The sequence below is a fragment of the Mesocricetus auratus genome, unplaced genomic scaffold, assembly GCF_017639785.1.
Source record: "Mesocricetus auratus isolate SY011 unplaced genomic scaffold, BCM_Maur_2.0 Super-Scaffold_100676, whole genome shotgun sequence".
In the NCBI taxonomy this organism is placed as follows: Eukaryota; Metazoa; Chordata; class Mammalia; order Rodentia; family Cricetidae; genus Mesocricetus; species Mesocricetus auratus.
This window is the reverse complement of record NW_024429266.1, coordinates 158476825-158497014: the sequence shown is the minus strand read 5'-3', so window position 1 is coordinate 158497014 and position 20190 is coordinate 158476825.

Below are 20190 nucleotides of genomic sequence, written 5' to 3'. Positions count from 1 at the left end.
GTCCATGGAAAAAGAGATTTGCTTTGCTGGTTCCTCATGCATCATTTAGAACCTGCTGACAACACATACGCGTCTTGCTTAGGCCTTGATAATATATACCTTTCATCCACAGCCAGGTCAGCTGGCCTTAGAATGGCGTGCCAGCCAGAGCTGTCAGTCCTTTTGTCCGTCCTTCTTTTCAGTTTTGCCTAAGTTTTCTACTTTGATTAATAAGAATCTTGTGACATAGCAGCTCCCTGTGGTATCCTGGTGATTAGCCAGCACACTATAATTAAATCATCCTTGGGCCATGACAAAAAGACATTAGAAGTCAAAGGAGGTTGACAAAGTTCAATTGTTAATTTAACACTAACTAGATAATAGACTAGACCCTTCTAGAGCCTACCCTGAAAGAAGTGATACAATGGCAAGGGGCATCTATCTATATGCAAGATGATCTTGCTGAATCATTTGGGTGATTCTTAAGAAGAGTTATTTGAAGTTTTATTTACATCCTGAGTTGAACCAAATCAAGTCGTGTTCCCCCCCACCCCCGTGTTTCCTTTCCAGCTGAGGAGTCTGCTTGTTATTTCCCCACTTACTGTCCCTGTTTCTTCAGAGTATCAGAACTGGCCACTAGTTTCCCAGAATAACTGTTGTATTTTCCAGCCTCCGCTTCAGGCCCCGTGACTAACTTCTGGCCAGTGAGGTGAAGTATGTGTATGTAACTCCTGTCTGGCTTCTAACCTGGAAGGGGCTGAGTGACCATGACCGCAAATGTCCTGTGTAGTGTGGGAGTGTGCGTGCTGGTGTGAGTGAGAACATCTGTTCGTAGCGTAAAGATCCAGGCCGCCACTTTGGAAATCAGTATGGAGATTCCTCAGAAAAATGGGAATAAACCTACCACAAGACCCAGCAACTCCACTCTTAGGCATATATCCAAAAGATTCACATTCATACAACAAGGACATCTGTTCCACTATGTTCATAGCAGCATTATTTGTAATAGTCAAAACCTGGAAGCAACCTAGATGCCCCTCAAGCGAAGAGTGGATAGAGAAAATGTGGTACATTTACACAATGGAGTACTATTCAGCAGAAAAAAAAACAATGGAATCCTGAAATTTGCAGGCAAATGGATGGCACTAGAAGAAACCATCCTGAGTGAGGTAACCCAATCACAAAAAGACAAACATGGCATGTACATGTACTCTCTCATATATGGATTTTAGACATAGGTCTGGGGAGTGCCAGCCTACAATCCCATGACCAGAGAGTCTGGGAAACAGAACCTTCATTCAATGGCTGATGGAAGCAGAGGCAGACTCCCACAGCTAAACATTGACCTGAACTCAAGGAATCCAGTGACAGAGAGGGAGGACTGATGAGCAAAGGGGTTAAGACTGGGCTGGTTTAACCCCCAGAAACAGCTGACCTGATAAGGGTTAGCTCTTGAATCCCAAACTGATGGCTGGGATTCCAACATGGGACTAATCAAGACTCCTTGAGCGTGGGTGTCAGTGAGGAGGTCTAGGTAATCTATTGGGCCTTGGGTAATAGATCAGTATTTATCCCGGGTATACAAATGGACTTTGGGCGCCCATCCAACAATGAGAGATGCCCTGGATGAAATGGCAGACTATGGACACCCCCATGGAGGGCCTCACCCTCCCTGGGGAAATGAGGGGAAATTGGGGGGTTGGTGGGAGGGCGTGGGAGGAGGGGAGGGAAAGGGAGAGGGACCTGGAATTGATATGTGAAGCAACCTTGTTTCTAATTTAAATTTAAGTTTAAAAATTAAAATTAAAAAAAGATCCAGGCTGCATGCTAAGGGTGGAGTGAAAACTGTGTGTGATGGCTGTGAAGCTCCCTTAGCCTAGTCAGGCCTGTGCATGCCACCCACACACCCACCACCCACTTCTGATTGGTCTAAGCTGTTTCATCGCAGAATGATTTGTTACAGCGTCCAATTCTGATTCCTCCTTGTGCCACTCCCCACTGTATTATTATTATTATTATTAGTGTGTGCGCATTTGCATACGTGTGTGTGGACGCACATGCCGTGGCATGCGTGTGGAAGCCAGAGGATAGCTTTGGGGAGTCAGTTGTCTCCTTTCACCTTCCCACGGGTACCTCAGTAGGTGATGAGATCAACCGTTTGACCTGACGAGCCATCTCGCCAGAGCTATGATTCCTTAGTGTTTGAAACTCAGACCAAACATCTCTTAGACTCTGTGGTAATAAAAGTAAATACTTTCAGCAGAAGTGACAGATCCCAGGTCTAAACACAGTGGAGCACACTGAGGAGGTGGGGCCTTCTGGCTACTCCATTCACCAAGGGACCTGCTTTCCCCTGTCTTGTGCCGTCCTTGGTATTAACTTTATTATGGTCCCTGTAGCAAATCCAGTTGTTCTGTTTCTGAACATCACATCCAGGGAGACAGTTTTTATTGTGGTTGCCTCACAGGGAGCATAAAATTGCTCAGAAGTTTCTCTCTTCAGTCATAATGTCCTGTTGGTGTTGCAATGGCCAATATTAAATAGTATTCCTAACCGTGTTGCTGGCAAGTGGAATTAAATTACCCATGAGCAAACAGGCTCGCCTCTTGGCTTTAGATGGGATTTATACCTTGGACTTCATGAGGGAAGGATTAAGAAATTCACCTAATATATCAGGTGAAGACATGAATAATAGACAAGTCACCACAATGTCTCCTACTTAAGAAGGCTTTGTAAAGGGTCTGGGAAAAATTGTGAATGAAAGAGGCATACATTGTGGATTTGCTTCAGAATAGTGGGAAATAGGAAGCAGCATGTAGGTGTCATAGTTAGGGTTAGTTGTCAACATGAAAACCCCTGGGAAGAGGGGAATCTCCTCCATCAGATTGGCCTGTGGGTGTGTCTGGGGGGGCACCTTCTTAATTACTAATTGATGAAGGCGGGCCCAACTGACTCTGGGAGACACCATCCCTGAGCAGGTGGACCTGGGCTGCATAGGGAAGTTAGCTAAGCAAACCAGAAAGCAGCTTTTATTTTTCAGTGTCCCTGCTTCAGTTTCTAACTCCAAGCTCCTGCCTACGCTTTCTTTGCAGTGAACTGTAAGTGAAATAAACCCCTTTCTTCTCTACTCGCTTTTGGTCACTGCTTTCTCACAGCAACAGAAAGTAAACTATAGCAGTAGGGCATGAGCAAAACATAGCTTCCATGAACTGAAAATTGTTTTCTCTTCGTTTTCTGTGTATTTGCAATTGTCTGTATTTTTAAACAACTTTCAAGAGAAAAATAATTCAAACCAGCAGAAGGACAAGTAGGTGGAGGGGGCTGGAGAGATGGCTCAATGGTTAAGAGCACTGGCTGTTCTTGCAGAGGACCAGGATTTGGTTCCCAGCATCTGCATAGCAGCTTGCAACCATCTGTAGCTCCAGTTCCAGGGAATTCAATGCCCTTTTCTGGCCTTTGAGAACACAAGACACGCGTGTGGTACACAGACATACATGCAGGAAAAAAATGCTCCTACATATAAAATAAAAATAAATAAATACCAGGTAGAGAACATCAGTCCTATGCATGTAAGTGTTGAACCCAGATAGCATGCACAGAGCAGTGACTTTTATCAGAAACTCTGCCCTATGCTCAGAATGGCTTAGGCCCTTAGGGAATTGGAGGAATGACTGGAACTTGTGTGGGTAGATTTGAGCTTGGATATCTGGTTTTCTTTATATTGCTTAACTCGGTATGCAGGTGTCTAGCAGGTTCAGGATGCGGGCTGCTATGCTTCTTCAGTATCAGAGAGGAACCAATACCGCTGTTTGGAGAATCTGCAACAGAAATGTCCACCCATACTGGAAGCAGCCCTGGCCAGGATTGCATGGTGCATTTACAAGTTTCTTTTTTCACAAGTGAATCATACTCCACTCCAGGAGCTAGGAGGTGTAGACTGGGACAGAAAGGAATTCAGGACCCTGGTGGTGGTCATTTTGTTGATTCCTCTTAAAAATACAATCAATGGTAAACCTTAATGCCTCTAGTACTATATGCATAAATTATTTATTCAAACAATATATAGAAAGCATAATAAATAAACATAATGTACCAGATTCATATTTTTCTGCATATTGTTTCAGGTGAGATTCAAATAATGTCAAAGTATTGGCATTAGTAGATATGTGTGTAAAGTCCCTTTTTACTCCAGAAGTTTTTGTGCCATTCGTTTTTTTTTTGTTGTTGCTGTTTTATTTTGTTTTGTTTTGCAGTTTAGATATTCCTTCAATATCTAAGTTGGGTTGTTTACCTGAAGAATTTCTCACTATCTGGATTTAGTGAACACCATCCTCATGGTATCATTCCCTCTGTTCTTCTGTTTGTTGGGTTTTGGTAAGTGGATCCAGGAGTTTGCTCAGACTCATACTCTACCTTCCTCTTTGAGACTAATTTGTAAGGATGGTGTGTTGTTCTCTCAGGAAGTCCATGTATGGGGCTGTCGGTCAGTCTGCGGTATCAATGGAGGTGGGTCCATCACTTCATTCACGGTTGCCAAATAGTGACATTCTAATTCCAGTTTTGTCTTTCCTTCTTCCGTACTAACAGAAATGCTTCCACAATGCATCTCTATATTTAAAATGTTTGCAGGCTCACTTATCTGCTAGTCCCAGTCTCGTGGGTTTTGTATGTGTGTGTACATGTGTGCATGCATGAGTACATATGCTCATGTGTATGCGGGTGTGTATGTATGTATATGCATGTAAGGGCCAGAGGGCAACCCCTGGTGTCACCCTGGCCAGGAACTCATTGAGTATGTTCGGCTGGTCATCCAGGGAGCCCCAGGATCTGTTTGCCTCTGCCGTACCAGTGCTGGGATCACAAGTACACCAGGTTTGCTTTGTTTTCTCTCACACATGGGCTGTGGGACCAGAACTCAATCCTCATGCTTGCAACGTAAGCACTTTACAGTCTCCTAGTTTCATATTTTATATAAAGGAAAACCCTTTTCCAGCTCTCACCAGTTTAGTAGTTAGACCCAAGAAATGCAGACATTCTTTGTGGAGGATCACTGACCATGTTGTGACACTGCCTGCATTCACAAGCCAAGCCAATGGGTTGCCAAGATAACCTCTGAAAGGCCAGTAAATACATCTGCTCTCCAACCAAGAACCTCTCAGCCAGCCCAGCATGTTCTTTCCATTCCCATCACAATGGGGACTGATGGGCAGAGAAGGCAAACAGATCTTAACTTTACAATGAGTGGCACCAATTGTGATGTTGTCTGCTAGGAATCCCTGAGCTCAGGAGGCTGAGGCAGAAGGATCATCATGAGTCTAAGGCAAGCCTGGGCTACATACTGAGATCATGGCTCAAAACAAGAAAACAAGAGGGAAAATTACTATGAGCCACATTTAATCAGTGACTCGGCCATATTTAGTGCAGTAACCTCAGCATCTAAACGGAAGTCCATTTGTAGTAGTTGCCCCTAAATACTTTTGAGTGAGTAAAATGAATATTTACATTTCCAAATTAATCAGGCGAGGTTTGTCTGTTTGCTGTGCTCCCTCTTTCTTCAGAGTACTGTTTGGACAGCCTGCCTCCTGGGCAGGGTGATTGGGGTTTTCTGCAGTAGCCCAAGTTTTTTCTCTGTGTGGAGCTCTAGGAGGAAGCGTTCCCAACCTGCTGTCAGGAGGCAGGTCAGTTATTTCTTTGTGAGGAGAGCCCTCCCAAACATACTTTCTTACCCCTTCGACTCATGCTTCATTCATGAGCCAGTATTTGCTTCTGGGCCTTCCTCAGAATCATGGCTGCTAAATTTGTAGGAAGATTTATGTTCAGATAAATGTAAGTAGGATATTTTGTGAAAGAGCCTAGAGTGAGTGTCCCTTTAAGGCAAGGTTTGTCATTTCAAGCCACCACTCAACCTCACCAGGGATCTAGCTTCTTAGCTGTGACCCGAAGAGCACCCTGCCTCCCAGCCTCCTTACTGGAGGAAGTCACAGTTTAAAAGGCACTTATGTCCTGTATCACATGTCATGTGAAGAAAAGCATTTTGACAATGAACCTTAAAGACTAGCATTTGCCCTTTTTGGGGGGCTCCTTTCTCTTCTGTGCTCTTCAGTGGGTCACAAGTATGGGAAATCCTTAAGGTATATCTAGAAGGGCAAGGCTTACCCTAGGCTGTCTGCTTAACAGCCCATGGCCAAGGCTTACACTTACAAGTTCTAGGTTAGATAAGGTTGCCCTGAAGGGTGATGGAGTAGGAAGAGTTGTATGTAGTGCTGGCTTTATTCTAGATCTGAACACAAGTGTAGATGTCAGTACTGACCAAAACTTATTGTATGTGAATTATGTTTATTACAAAATAAAAATGTCAGTGCTATCAGTTTGCTGTAAGTTGAATCCCAGGGAATCAGGAGTAGAGGTAAATGATAGAATGGTGACAAGAGCAGACAAGGTGGTGACTACAGGCACGTGTGCTATGTGTAAGGAATCCAGCCATTGCTTAGTGACCGGCTGACGGCATGGTCTCAGAGAGCTACCTCAGGAGGTGGCTTTCTGAACTCACTGTGCTCTGAAGAGTTCTGGGGGTGGTGTGGGGGTGGAGGATTGGGGTGGTGTGGGGCAGTACTTACCTGTCATTTCTTCAGAGGCCAGGAGGCATCTCCTACCACAGGGACCTCTGTTGGAGGCTAATGCTGAGGCCGTGGTTACCTGGCTGTGTGGCTATGGGAATTTCACAAGACGTTTACCAGAGTTCCTCAGACCAGAGGCAAAACCTGTGCTGAGATCCAGGGTGGAACAGAGCTGACTCAGGTGTGGGCTCTGGCAGGGCTGTGCTGTGGCTGAGCGTAAACCTTGCAAAGCCAGAATGGCTGCGTCAGTCTGGTCTCCACCACTCACCAGTTAAGCATCTCCGAGACAGTGACCTAACCTGTCTAAACCTCAGTCTGACTAGAGATGACTGACTGACAGGGCCCCTGGGCCTTCTCCAGAGGAGGCTGTCTCTAGAAAGTTCTCATGCACACTACCAAACTCACTGGGCCTTCTGTCTAGCCACAGGAACAAGTGCCCTTTGAAGATAGAACAGGGCAGACACTCTTGGGGGAGACCAAACAGATCTCAGGCCTTCATGCTTGCGTGACAAGTACGTTAGTGACGAACCATCTCCCCAGCTCCTAAATGAGAAACTTTTGAGAATACAGACAGACAATATGTAAAAACCAGAGTTGTTCTGGAAAATCAGATTGTGCTATAACCAACAGTTTGGGTTTTCAGAAATACAGGAGTCCTCCTCCCATAGAACAATGTGAGGTGCACTCTCACCCTGAACTCTTGGGGAAGGGTATAGGCCCTGCCCTATATGAAATGACAGATTATGCACACCCCCATGGAGGGCCTCACCCTCCCTGGGGAAATGAGGGGATAACGGGGGGCGGGGAGGGCACGGGAGGAAGGGAGGGAATGGGAGAGGGACCTGGAACTGACTTGTGAAGCAACCTTGTTTCTTATCTAAATTTAAACTGGAAATAAAAAAAAAAGGAAAAAAAAAAGAAATACAGGAGTCCTCTATAGAGATGAAGTCACAGCCCAAACACTGTATAAAAACCAACACAACAGCCCTCAGTCTGTTTTAGAGTTTCATATTTTTGCATTCTTGTGTCTTTTGTGTGTGCGTATAAGTGTGTGTGTGTGTGTGTGTGTGTGTGTGTGTGTGTGTGTGTGTGTAGGTCATAGGTCATGGGTATCATTTTCTAGGCGCTGTCTACCTTGTTTTATGAAGCATGGCCTCTCACTGGCCTGGAGTTTACCAAGAAATCTGGGATGACTGGCTAGCAAGCCCCAAGGATCTGCCTGCCTCTTCATCCTCATCCCCGGGATGATAAGAATATGCCATCATGCCTAGCTTCTTGATGTATGTCCTTGGGGCTTGAACTCAGGGCCTCATGCTAGCACAGCAAGCATTTTTACCTACCAAGCAATCTCCCTAGTTCCTGTATTCTATTTTCTTACAGCAGAGGACCGTTGTGTTGTGTTGTTTTATTTCTTGAAGAGATAGTATGAAAATGAAACATTTCAGAAATCAAAAGACCATACCCCAAAGTGATTCATTTGGAAGACAATCTTAACTGTCCAAACCACATTGAGTAGGAGCAGTCACTTGTCACACTCTTTCTCAAGTAGACCTGGAAGAGTCTTAGCCACGCTCTTGCCTGGTGGTTCCCAGTCACTGGCCACAGATTTTGTATATCCTCAGGGAACTGATCCTTGGGCTAGAAGGCAGTAGATGGTCTAGGTCAGTGGCCAGCCAGCTGCGGTCCATCAGCAATCTGGCTGGTTCTGACCCATTCTACTTTGCATGACTGTTGCAGCATTGGCAGCATAGTGGCAGAGCAGAGGATGAGTGGTTGTGGCAGATCACAAAGCCTGTGTACAGCTACAAAAGTTCTCTGGATTGTCACTGAAAAGGTTTGCAAACCTACAGGCCTGGAAGAATTGGTTTCTAAAAGCTCACAGGAAAATTGTGGTGTGTTCTCAGAGTTGGTGATGACAGAGGACAATTTGTGTGTTCTGTTTGCATGAAAAATAAGCAAGGAGGGGTAACACTGAGGGTAAGTGCTTTGCCCAGGGTTGAAAAGCCAAAACAGCAACGAGAAATGCCTCACCCTGTACCTCCCAGCCTCCTAGTGTGTCTGTAGTGATGCCACTGGCTTTTGTTGAAACAGCCTCTCCACTTGACCAGCATGGAGCTTGCTGACAGCAGTCAATGTGCTGGCCAATGGCATTTTATGATGAATAATACAGCAAGCTGGCTTGTCATCTGGCACTGTAAATCTCAGGCATGCCAGCATGTCTTCCCTTTGTCGTAGCACCATCTGGACATAAAGCTGTGTGGAATTTCCAACAAATGGTGTTTGATGGACACGTCTGATGGAAATCTCTGCAGAGAAAGGCTAGAGGAAGATAAAAGAGTCATACATCTTGATGATATAAGATCATCGACTCCTTTGTTTATCATTCTGTAAACGTGTACTGATACTTTACGTTAAGTCAAGTACAAGGCCAGGCATCAAGCACGTCCTCATGTACCCTATAATTTGATGAAGAAAGCCACAGTAAATAGTAGTGCCTATTGGATAACTAAATAGACGAGTTAATAGGAGAAAGATGGTTGTAACTGCCATGAGGTACTATAAACAGGTACAGTATAATAGCAACACACACAGGCAACAATTACCAAGTGGCTGCTATGTCCCAGATGATCTTTTGCATGTTTTACTTTTACTGACACATCTTACATCTGCAACTGACCTGTGGAGGTCAGTGCTACTTTAATCTACATTTTACACAAGGGGAAATGAATTGGTTAGTTGGCATGCCCCACATCACAGGAGTAAGAAGTAATAAACCCAGAATTTAAATATATACAAGCTCTCTGTGTGCATGAGCTCTGAATTCTTACATGAAACCAATGCAGACCAAATATACTTGACAAAGAAATCATATCTGCTCTGCATGTATATGGACTTTTGTTCTGGTCATCATTCCTTGCACAATATGTTATAAAAATGTGTCCATAACAATGACACTATATGAAGTCAGGAGTAATCTAGAGAGGATTTGAAGAGGTAGAAGCAAGTCCAGTTCAGTGATATATGCTTACAATCCCAGCCACTGGGGAGACTAAAGCAGGAGAATTGAACTAAGGAGTTTCAGACCAGCTTAGGTAACATATCAGAGAGTGTCTAAATAAGTGAGAAATGTATGGAAGGATGTATGTGGACTGCATGCAAATACTATGTTATTTTTTATGACAGATAGCATGGGACTTTGTTCTTACAGGTGCTAACAACCAGTCGTAGAGGTGCTGAAGGACAATAGTGCAGATCGTCTGAGTCTTGTGTTTCATGTCCCAGCAGGGTTTGCTGCTCTCAGAACCTGTGTTTAAGCTGCCCTCCCCTCTTTCACAGTGGCTGGTTCATGCACAAACCTTATGACTGAGTGAATTAATTAAAACATGCATCCACCTATACCTTTGTCTTCTTATGAATAATATCTGCTATAAAACGAACTGCACTGGGTCCTGCGTTATCTGTCATTATTTTTTTTTCCTTTTTGAGGGTTTAAACTACTGCCAGTTAGCTCAAACACGGCTGTACCCTAACACAAAGATGAAATGCAATAATTAGACTGAGCTCATTAAATCAGTTAAACGATTCTGCAGTAGAACCAGGAATCCATAATTTACTAGTGTTTGAAGAATTAGTATGCAGTGAGAATAATACAAATACGAAGCAAAACGTGTGCGAGATTGCTACGAGAAAAAGGGCCATCGATCATAGCACACAAGTGCCAATGATGGCTTTATAGAGTGTTTCCTTGGCATAGACACACTGTGCAGACATGTGCGTGCAGAGGAAGGAGTTAAGCTCAGCTAAGCTCATTCGAAGTACGGAGAAATGTTTATGTGCCCTGAAGCTTTGGGAGTGTCATTCTTCATCCGGTGCCTTCCACTTTTTGTATGAGACAGAGTCTGTCATTGGCCTGAAACTTTGCGAAGCAGACCATAGCCTAGCCCACAAGCCTCTGGGGATCTGCCTTTCTGAGGTGGGAATCTGGCCATTGCTACAAACATGGATCACGGAGAGCAGCTTTTTAAAAGTGGGTTCTAGGGACTGAACTCAGGTTCTCACATTTACAAGGATGTGCTTTACTGATGGAGCCTAGCATCATCCGCTTATTCTGAAGCTACTCCTAAGAGAACTTGCAGGCAGGTGCTCTTCAAACCAGTTCTAGCAACATCTTTGTTATCCGGAGCTTTGGGTTTTGAAAGAAGTTACATTGCTTTTGGTGCCACACTCCTTTCCAGACAATAGGAGTAGAATCCATTCTGCAGTGCCTCCAGTCGCAACCATGTTTCTCTAGGCTGTGTTTAAAAGTTAATGGCAACTTTGGGCCTCTCAGTAATTAATACCCTGCAGGTAACCATGAAATTGTTCAGCTCTTGGGATGCTTAATACAAGTGAGATGAAAGGGGAGAACATTTGCTGGCTATGTACTTTTTGAAGTTTTCAGACCTCTTTCATATCATTAATCAGCCCAGCAGATGCCCACCTCTTTGTTCAACCTTTGTATGTGGAAAGAACATCATAGTCTGTCCTCACTGTTTAGGGTCCAGGTTAAACACTTTCTTTAATCCCTGGTGAGATTAACCTTCCCAGTACTTTCCTGCCTTTCCTGTGTTTTCATGGAATAGCCTACATAGTCACTGCATGACATGGTGTTGTCATCTTATCCTTCTAATTTGCTCTTATATACTCAGCATGTGTATGGCCTAGTAAAGACATCCAATAGTTATGGAATGAATAGTGTATCCTGCAGACCAATGAGCTCTATTTGATATCATCCATGTAAGTTTTCAGGTATTCTGTGGTGTGATTTGAGCTGCTTTGGTTTGCCTTCTAATGAAAAAAAGGCCAGAAGCAATATCTTAGTACTGGAGGTTCATTTGAGAGGAGATGTCCTAGCAGCATGGCAGAGAGGTGGAGAGAACAATGGAAGAGAAAAGATACAAAAGATGGCCTTCCATGGTGCTGGGCATCCTCTGTGCCAGGACCCAAGGGCTACAAGCTGGGCCATTTAACCACTGCTCCTCAACTGTGAAGTGATACCCTGAGGATGCTACTTGCCCCAACCCATACTGGAAGCAGAAAAGCTAAGAGACACTAGAGGAAGCTAAGACTGAAGTAAAAGACATATGAACAAGTCAACCTCCCATTGCAAATACCTAATAGAAATGAACTTACACAGGAAAAAGTTATTTTGGCTCACAGTTTAGAAGTTTTAGTCATAATTATTGCCTCCATTGCTTTGGGCCAGTGGCATGATATCATGTCAAGAATGCATGGCAGGGGAATGCCATGCACCTTCTGGCCAGGAAGCAAAAATAGGGGATGAAGAAGGAGCCGGCGTCCCACTGTCCCCTTCAAGAACACATTTCCACTGACCAGAAGTTCTTTTGTTCAGCCCCACCCATCTCAGGAAAGTTCTACAGCACCACTCTGAGGAACAAGCCTTTGTCACATGGACTTTGAGGGGTCACCACAACCAGAGCAGGAAGGCACTACACATGTTGACTGTCAAGGCAGAAATACCCCCAAGGCGTTTCCTAGCCTAATTAGACTAGTAAACTATGCATTTGAAGAAATTAAGTTGTGCTTCAGGGAGGTTTATTTCAATCATGTTTTAATATGTAAAGAAAAACACCCATCCTCCATCCTATCATTAAGGAACATGAAATAAGGGACAACTGTGACCCCAGACTTTAACCCTGCCACCTTGGCCATGGTCCCATTTTAGAAGGCAGTGCAAAGAAACCACTCTGAGTTCTTGAGTTTGTTGTCTGGTCAAACACTGGCAGAGACACTGCCACTACCCATGTAGACCGATGTTTCCTTTGCTCTGTCCTTCTCTTCAATAGTACCTATTTTCTTGGTTGTGTTAGTACAAAAGTACGGCATGCTTAGCAACTCAGAAAGTGCAACCAAGATCTATGAAGTAAAATAAAAGGAAAATCATCCATAGATCTCTCACAAGATGCAGCCATGAGACTCTTGGCATAGTCCTTCCCATCTCTTTGCTTATACAGTAGTAAACCAGAGTCATAGTACTCACACCACTGTTAGCATTTGTGCTGGTGAACACTTTCTACCTTGAAAAGTATGAGAATGTATCTCCCTCTTTTCTTTTGTTCTTTAATTAATGGTTTTGTAAAATTAAGCCTAACTTTCTGTGGTCATAAAAGTACTGCATGTTAATCAGAAAAGCATATATGCCATACCTGTGTGTGTGTGTGTATGTATGTATGTATATGTATGTATGTATATCATACCTTTATGTATGTATTATGTATATATATATATACTATATGCTTGTGTATATTTATGTGTCCATATAAATTCGATTACTCGGAAAGGATTTCCATCTTCTAGAGCTTCAGCCAGCAAACTTTTTCTCTCTGGGTCCAGAGAGGGAGCATTTTCAGCTTCGTGGGCCACACAGTCTTATGACCACTCAGCTCTACTCTTGCAGTGAACAAGTTACCAGAGACAATATGTAAGGAAATGATTATGGTTGTGTTCCAAAGGCTTTATTTAACTAGACAAGGGTCTGCAGTTTTCTGACCCTTGCTCTCAGTATGAACACTAATAGCCATATTTCCAGAAATGTAAATGTTTTCCACCAACAAAAGTGGAATTATATTCTACCCACTCTGTCTCGCATATTTAAATATTTATTGGTGTCTGTGATGTACCAGCTCATACACAGTGGTGCAGACAATGGTGAGAGTGACAAATAAGGACCCTGCTCTTGGGGAGTTTACTGCAGGAGATTGCAATTAGCATGAAGTGTGCTTTAAGAGAAAGAAGAGCAGTAGTGGAAAAACATAAGCATTCCAGTCTAGCATAGCTTTTGTGACCAGTCCTCCTCTGTTTATTGGCATTTAATCTCCCTAATTGTTTCTGTGGCAGACTCCATCATCATAAATGTTCTCAGGCCTAAATCTTTACAACACACACACACACACACAAATCATTTTCTTCTTCCTATGAATTCATTGCAGTAGCCAAGTCAACACACACACACACACACACACACACACACACACACACACACTATCTCGGTTGTTTGCTAGTCAACTGCTTCTAGAAAATGTAAGCTAACTTCTATTTTCACCCAGCCTGCTCACTCCCTCTTACTTTGTGCAAATACATTGACTTTGATAAATGGGCATAGTACAATGAAAGCGTCGCTAATCTAAGTTGTGATACAGAAACGGGTGAGGTAGAGACTCCTCTGTGGGAGTAGGAATGTAGTTTCTGATGTTTTGTCTCTAGGGACTTCTTGTGATTTGATCCATAAATAATAGTTAGAAATAAATCTCACATGTTGCTTAGAGCCAGCCCACACCAGCTATTAACTGTCTTCACTGTGTGCCAGAGACTGTTAAAACCTCTACGTTCACAAGCTGAGTTGAACCTCAGAGTAAAATGCAACCCAAGTGAAGTGACTCTGACAAAAGCCTCGAAACAACATGTATCTGACATGCTACCAAGAGCCAGATGATGGTGGAAACTATGTCCCTGACCAAGTCTCAAATCCAGAGCCCAAGCCACAAGTGGGCAGCCCTGCCAGCCACTTGCTTTGGCTTGAGTAGTGTAGGTCAGCACCATCGTAAGTTTATTGACTTGGCTAGAGACATTTAAAAATCGATGGGTGTTGTATGAAATTCACTAAAGACTTAAGGGAAATTAAAACCCCTAGATGGACTGGAGTTCCGTTCTCACTTGCTGACAGCTGGGTAGACCAGAGGGTGGACCCTTCCTGGAAGGATGCTGAAGAGCAGTCAGAAATTCATCAGTGCTGTGAGGCGGCTGGGGTGTTGGACTCCACTGTGGACCCACAACTCTCCTGTATTTGTTCGCCTTGGCTTCCGGCTCTGCTGCTAGTTCCTGGGCATTAGAATGACACTGAGGAGAAAAGACAGGCCCGGGTCCAGCCCAACACTATCATTCAGCATGGGACATGCTGGGTCACATGGGTTGAGTGTATGACCCCTGCACCCACAGGAGCAAGCTGAGAGAGCCCCTGAGGCATAATAACCATGCAGTGGAAGCATTTACAAGATGCTGCAATCAAAGGTTCTGCCTGATGGCTTTTCAGAAGACTTAGACCTCTCAGTGGCTGTGCCACTTGACAAGCCCACCTCCTCCCCGAGACAGCAGCTGTCTGCTTCTTCAGCAACCTCTCCCGTCTGCAGACTTCTGGAACCATGTTGTCCAATATGGGAGTCAGTGGTAACATACAACTACTGAGCATGTGAGGTGTAGCCAGACCAAACTGGGAGATAGTGCGAGTGTTTAAGTACATCTTTATTTCAAAGGCTCACATACAAAATGGAATCAAAACAATGCCTCAGTAAAGGCATACTACTCAGAGGTTAAAATAGTTATAGTTGGGCTCTACTGGTATCTTAGTTAGGGTTTCTACTGCTGTGACAAAAAAAAGATCAAAAAGCAAGTTGGGGAGGAAAGGGTTTATTTGGCTTACACTTCCATATTGTCCATCATGAAGGAAGTCAATACAGGAATTCAGACAGGACAAAAACCTGGCTGCAGCAGCTGAGGCAGAGGTCATGGAAGGGAGCTGCTTACTGGCTTACATCCCCTGACTTGCTCAGCCTACTTTCTTATAGAACCCAGGACCACCAACCTAGGGATGGAACCACCCACAGTGGTCTGGGTCCTCTCCCACTGATCACTAATTGAGAAAATATACCTTACAGTTGGATCACATGGAGGCATTTCCTCAACTGAGGCTCCTTCTCTGTGATGACCCTAGTTTGTGTCAAGTTGACACAAAGCCAGCCAATACCGTTGGGTTGTCTATATTTTATGTTGATGCCTGTGGGGAGGGGTTGCACATTCACATGTGTCTGCTTGTGTGTGGAGGCCAGAGGTCAATGCTGTGTGCTGTTCACTTTGTCTTTTGAGACAAGGTCTCTCTTCTGGCTTGAAGCTCACCAAGTAGGTTAAGTTGACTGACCAGTAAGCCCCAGAGACCTGTCTGTCTCCACTCCCCCAGAACTAGGATTTCAAGTGCATGCCAGGTCTTTACATGTGCGTTCTTGGTATTGAACCCAGGTCCTTAGGCTTGCACCAGCACTTTGCTGGTTATGCTACACTGCTGTCCAGGTTAAATATGTTACTAAACTTATGCCACACATTTCTGTTCTCTTGGCCTAGTGTTGCACACACAGTCATGTATACCCGTAACTCAGGTATTCTCAGAGTCTTAGACGGTTTTGCTGTGCCTCCCCATGACTTTGGCCTCTCTGGACACAAAGCAGAACTAGTGCTCCCTCACTCTTGTTCCATCATTATCTTCCCAAGTGACCCCTTCTGTAGTAGACATCCAGTAGGTGTTTGATAACGGTCCTTCCATTCATTTGACAAAAGCACACTGAGCCTTCCTCTGTGCTGTACTTGACTGAAAACTTGGACTTTACCTCAAAGCTTGACACAGCCAACAGAGTAGGTATGATCAGCTCTAGTTCACAGGTAAGGAAACTGAGATAGAAAGTTAAGTGGCTTGTTTGAGGTCACCCAGCAGGTGAGTGGCAGGAGACAGAACCTCAATAGTCTTGTTTAGTCTCAGGTCATATGGACCCTCTCCTTAAGTGTGCTAAGCCAGTTGTGGATCCTTCACCCCCACCTGACTGCTCTCTAAAAACTCTCTTTTACTGGTACGTGAACGCTTATTACCATGCTTCCTAGTCCATCTTCCCCATAGGTCTCAAGTGAGAAGCAAGATTATTTCCCTCCGGATCTCTGACATCCCCAGGCCTCTCACATGTCCGGGGCTTGGCAAGCACTTAGTAATGGCTGCTCAGCACATGAAGAAATAAATCATCAGGCCACCGTCATTATAAAAATTCATACTGCATGCTATTTTCCTGCAGAAGATTAGAACAAATTACAACAATTCTTGAAAGCCATTGCTCCACAACTGTGCTCTTATGAGCATTCACTTTGTATTTTATTTATTTGGAGCTCTGTTATGCAAAGAAATCCACTTATGCATGAGGCTAGGGAGGAAACCTCTGCTTCCCTCTTTGTAGTAGCTCAGCATACTATAGGTCCTCAGACCATCATGACCAAGCAGGCCACCTGTCTTTTGTCAAAACAGGCACGTATCCTTAAAACAGCTGTGTGCTGGCTGTTGGCTGGGCTTTGGTACAAAGCTTAGGGTTTTCTTTAATTATCATGCCATAATTTATTCATTACAGAAGTGATCTGAATAGGTTAAAACATGCCAGGACCACCTAATGCTTACAAGACAGGAAACCATCCAGCCCACCAAAGAAGAAATGACAGCCAGGCGTGCAGAGAGAAATGCTGAACTACATCCCATAAAGAATGAAGAATGGGGGCTGGAGAGATGACTCAGCAGTTAAGAGCTCTGGCTGTTCTTCCAGAGGACCTGGGTTCAATTCTCAACACACACATGACAGCTTACAGCCGTCTGTAACTCTGGTTCCAGGAGATATGATTCCCCCATACATACTTGCAGGCAAAACACCAATGCATATAAAATAAAAATGAATGGTTAAAAAAAAGAATGAAGAATGGTTACTGACTCTGGCTTTGCCACGTACTGTCACTCGAATCTTAGATAAGTCATGATTCCTTGTTACCATGAACTTTAGTAGATCATGGAGGACAGTGCACTGCTTGTGAATCACTTGAATGTTGCTCTTGTCCAGCACAGACATTAGTAATTGTTGTGGTTTACATGTGAATTGTCCACACAGGCTAACATGCTGGTTCCCTGCTGGTGGTGCTATCTGAGAAGGTTGTGGGCCCTTTCAGAGGTGAAGTTTTGACAGTGATGGGCCTTGAGACTCTATAGTCTGGTCCCATTTTTTTAACCCTCTACTTCCTGAGTACAGATGGAGCGTGCCCAGCTGGTGTTGGGGAAGTCCTGTGTATTTGTCAATAAAGCACTGTTGGCCAATAGCGAAGTAAGATAGGTGGGACTAGGAGTCGAGGAGGACTCTGGGTGGGAGAAACACAGAGAGTCAAGATGTAACGCCATGGGGTAGGAAGTCCGGAAACCTCTCTGGTAAGAGAAATACTTAGATTAGCAATTATGGGATAAATACTTAAGTCAGAGCTAGCCAGTAAGAAACAAGCAAGGCCAACAGGCCAACAGCTTCATAATTAATATAGCCTCCTGTGTGTTTATTTGGGACTGATGCGGCTCTAGAACCAGGCTAGCGAGAAGGCTTCTCTCAAGGAAAAGGCTTCCCTTTACAAGCTGGCCTCCTGCTCCTGCTGCCAAACCTTCCATGCTGTGATGACATTGAACTGTTCAAATGGCAAGCTGGAGTAAAGCCTTTCTCCCTTAAGTTGTCTCTGTCAGGATATTGTCTCATATCAATGGGGAAGGTAGTTGGTCATTAATCAATTATGGTTTACTCTCCCACTGATGCAGGGTGCATTTCCATAGACCTTCCCGTTACTGTCTGTAGCTGTCACCCTCGATGCCTGACTATTTGTAGGGCAGTAGTACTTTCTGAAGTCTCAGGAATGGCAATGGTTTGTGGTTGTTTATTTAGAGTAGAAAAAGAAGAGATTGCACTAATATAGTTCTCCAAAGCTACCTGCTTCACCCGGAAGTCACCACCCCGACCAGGGTGATACCACAGGTTACCACTGAGATGGCAGAAGCCCGGAAGGATTCCTTTCTGTGATTATATGAGGGTGCCTGTGTTAGGATGTAGCTAGGGTGTAGGCTAATTTTCCAAATTGGAAAGCTGTAGATTCAGTGAGAGAACCTGACTCAAAAAAAAAGGTAGACTCACAACATTAATACATTAATCTCTGGTGTATATATATATACATATATATATATACATATATATATATGCAGAGAGAGAGAGAGAGAGAGAGAGAATGAGATGCCATACACATGCACAGAAATAAAACTTCAGCTGGGGGGGCTCAGTGGTAGAGCATATCTCTAGTATGGAAGGGGCAATGGATTTGATCCCCAGTGCCTGAGAAAGGAGAGAGAGAAACTAAGAGAGAAGCTGAGAGACTGAGACTACTTCTATAGCTTTTCCATCTGTTAATAAAATCATTCTCCACATGAACCCACAGAAGTTCAAATCTCAATAGCAACTGCAACCTAGGCAGACAGCATCTCAGAATTTTAGTCTGTGTGCCAGGATTAGCTGTCCAGCATACCCTGGGGTTCCTCCTTTCTCCACCTCCCAGAACTGAGGTTACAGAGAGGCTCTGCCGAGCTAGACTTTCTAAATGTTGGTAAGATCTGAACTCAGGTCTAAATGCCCAGGCAGCAAGAACTTTACCAACTGAGCCATATCCCAAACAAGGTGGAGCAGGATGGATCTAAGTATGATGTAGCTGCGAAGTGCTGCATTGTTTTCACCCCCTGCTCAAAAGAAAACTGTGACCTTCCGAGCCCTGCCTGCTGTGGTACCCAAGCAGCAGGGATGCTTGGTCTCGTACATGTCTACCAGTCTGAGCATGACTTGGCAAATCAGTGTCCACAATAAGGGCATGTTCATGTTTAGTGGATGATGACAGAGGACAAAGACATCTGGAGGACATTTAAATAAGGGGCTGTAGTGGTTGTTTCTCTTGCTGTGCTAAGGTGCCATGATCAATGCAACTTAAAGAAGAACAAGTATCTTGGGCTTACAGTTTCAGAGGGTGAGTTCATGACCATCATGGGAGGGAGCATGGTCAGACAGACACGGTGCTGGATCAGTAGCTGAGAGCTCACGTCTGACCCACAAGCAGAAGGTTGAGAGAGAGCACACTGGGAAAGGGGTGGCCTTTTGAAACATCAAAGCCCACCCTGAGTGACATGATTGCCCCAACAAGGCCATGCCTCCTTATGCTTCCCAAACAGTTCTACCAGCTTGGGACCAAGCATTCAAATGCATGAGCCTATGGGGGCCATTCTCATTCACGCCATCCGATGATGGTGATGTGCTCATCATTTAATATGTATTCTTTGAAAGTTGGTTTGTGGAGAAGATTTTTATACAGTTAAATTATCATTTTGTATCGTATAGGAGTGCATAATAGTTGATTTTGATTTCTTAAGAGACTCTGAATATATTCTTCAGTAGACAAAATTTATTGATTTTTGACATATTAGTAACATGTCTGGTCATCAACTCTGATCTGCCACACTTGTGAAATTGTGTTCTTTACTGAGTATAAAATGTCCGATGAAACAAACTTATGTTTTCATTCTAGGGAAAAAAAATGAAAAAATAGAAAACATATACACACAGGGATTTCCATAACAATACAACCACTGTGGCTGCTAACCCCCAGTGCTGCATGCCTGGTGGTCACTACGTGTCACCATTGATATGTTCTCACCAAGTTCATTCTCTCAGCAATGTCCAAGAAGTGACTTGACCCTTCCCATTTTACTGATGAGAGAACTGAGGCCAGAGAGGGTTAAGTAATTCCTGGGGTCTCCTAATTCTTTATTAAGCATTAAAAAGTAGGGTATTATGATAAACATGTGACTCCAGAAATCATTCTGTCAACTCCCCCGTCTTCCTCCTCGAGCTCCATGGGAAGCCTGTAAGTGGTTATCTCAGAGTCAGGACTGGGAGTC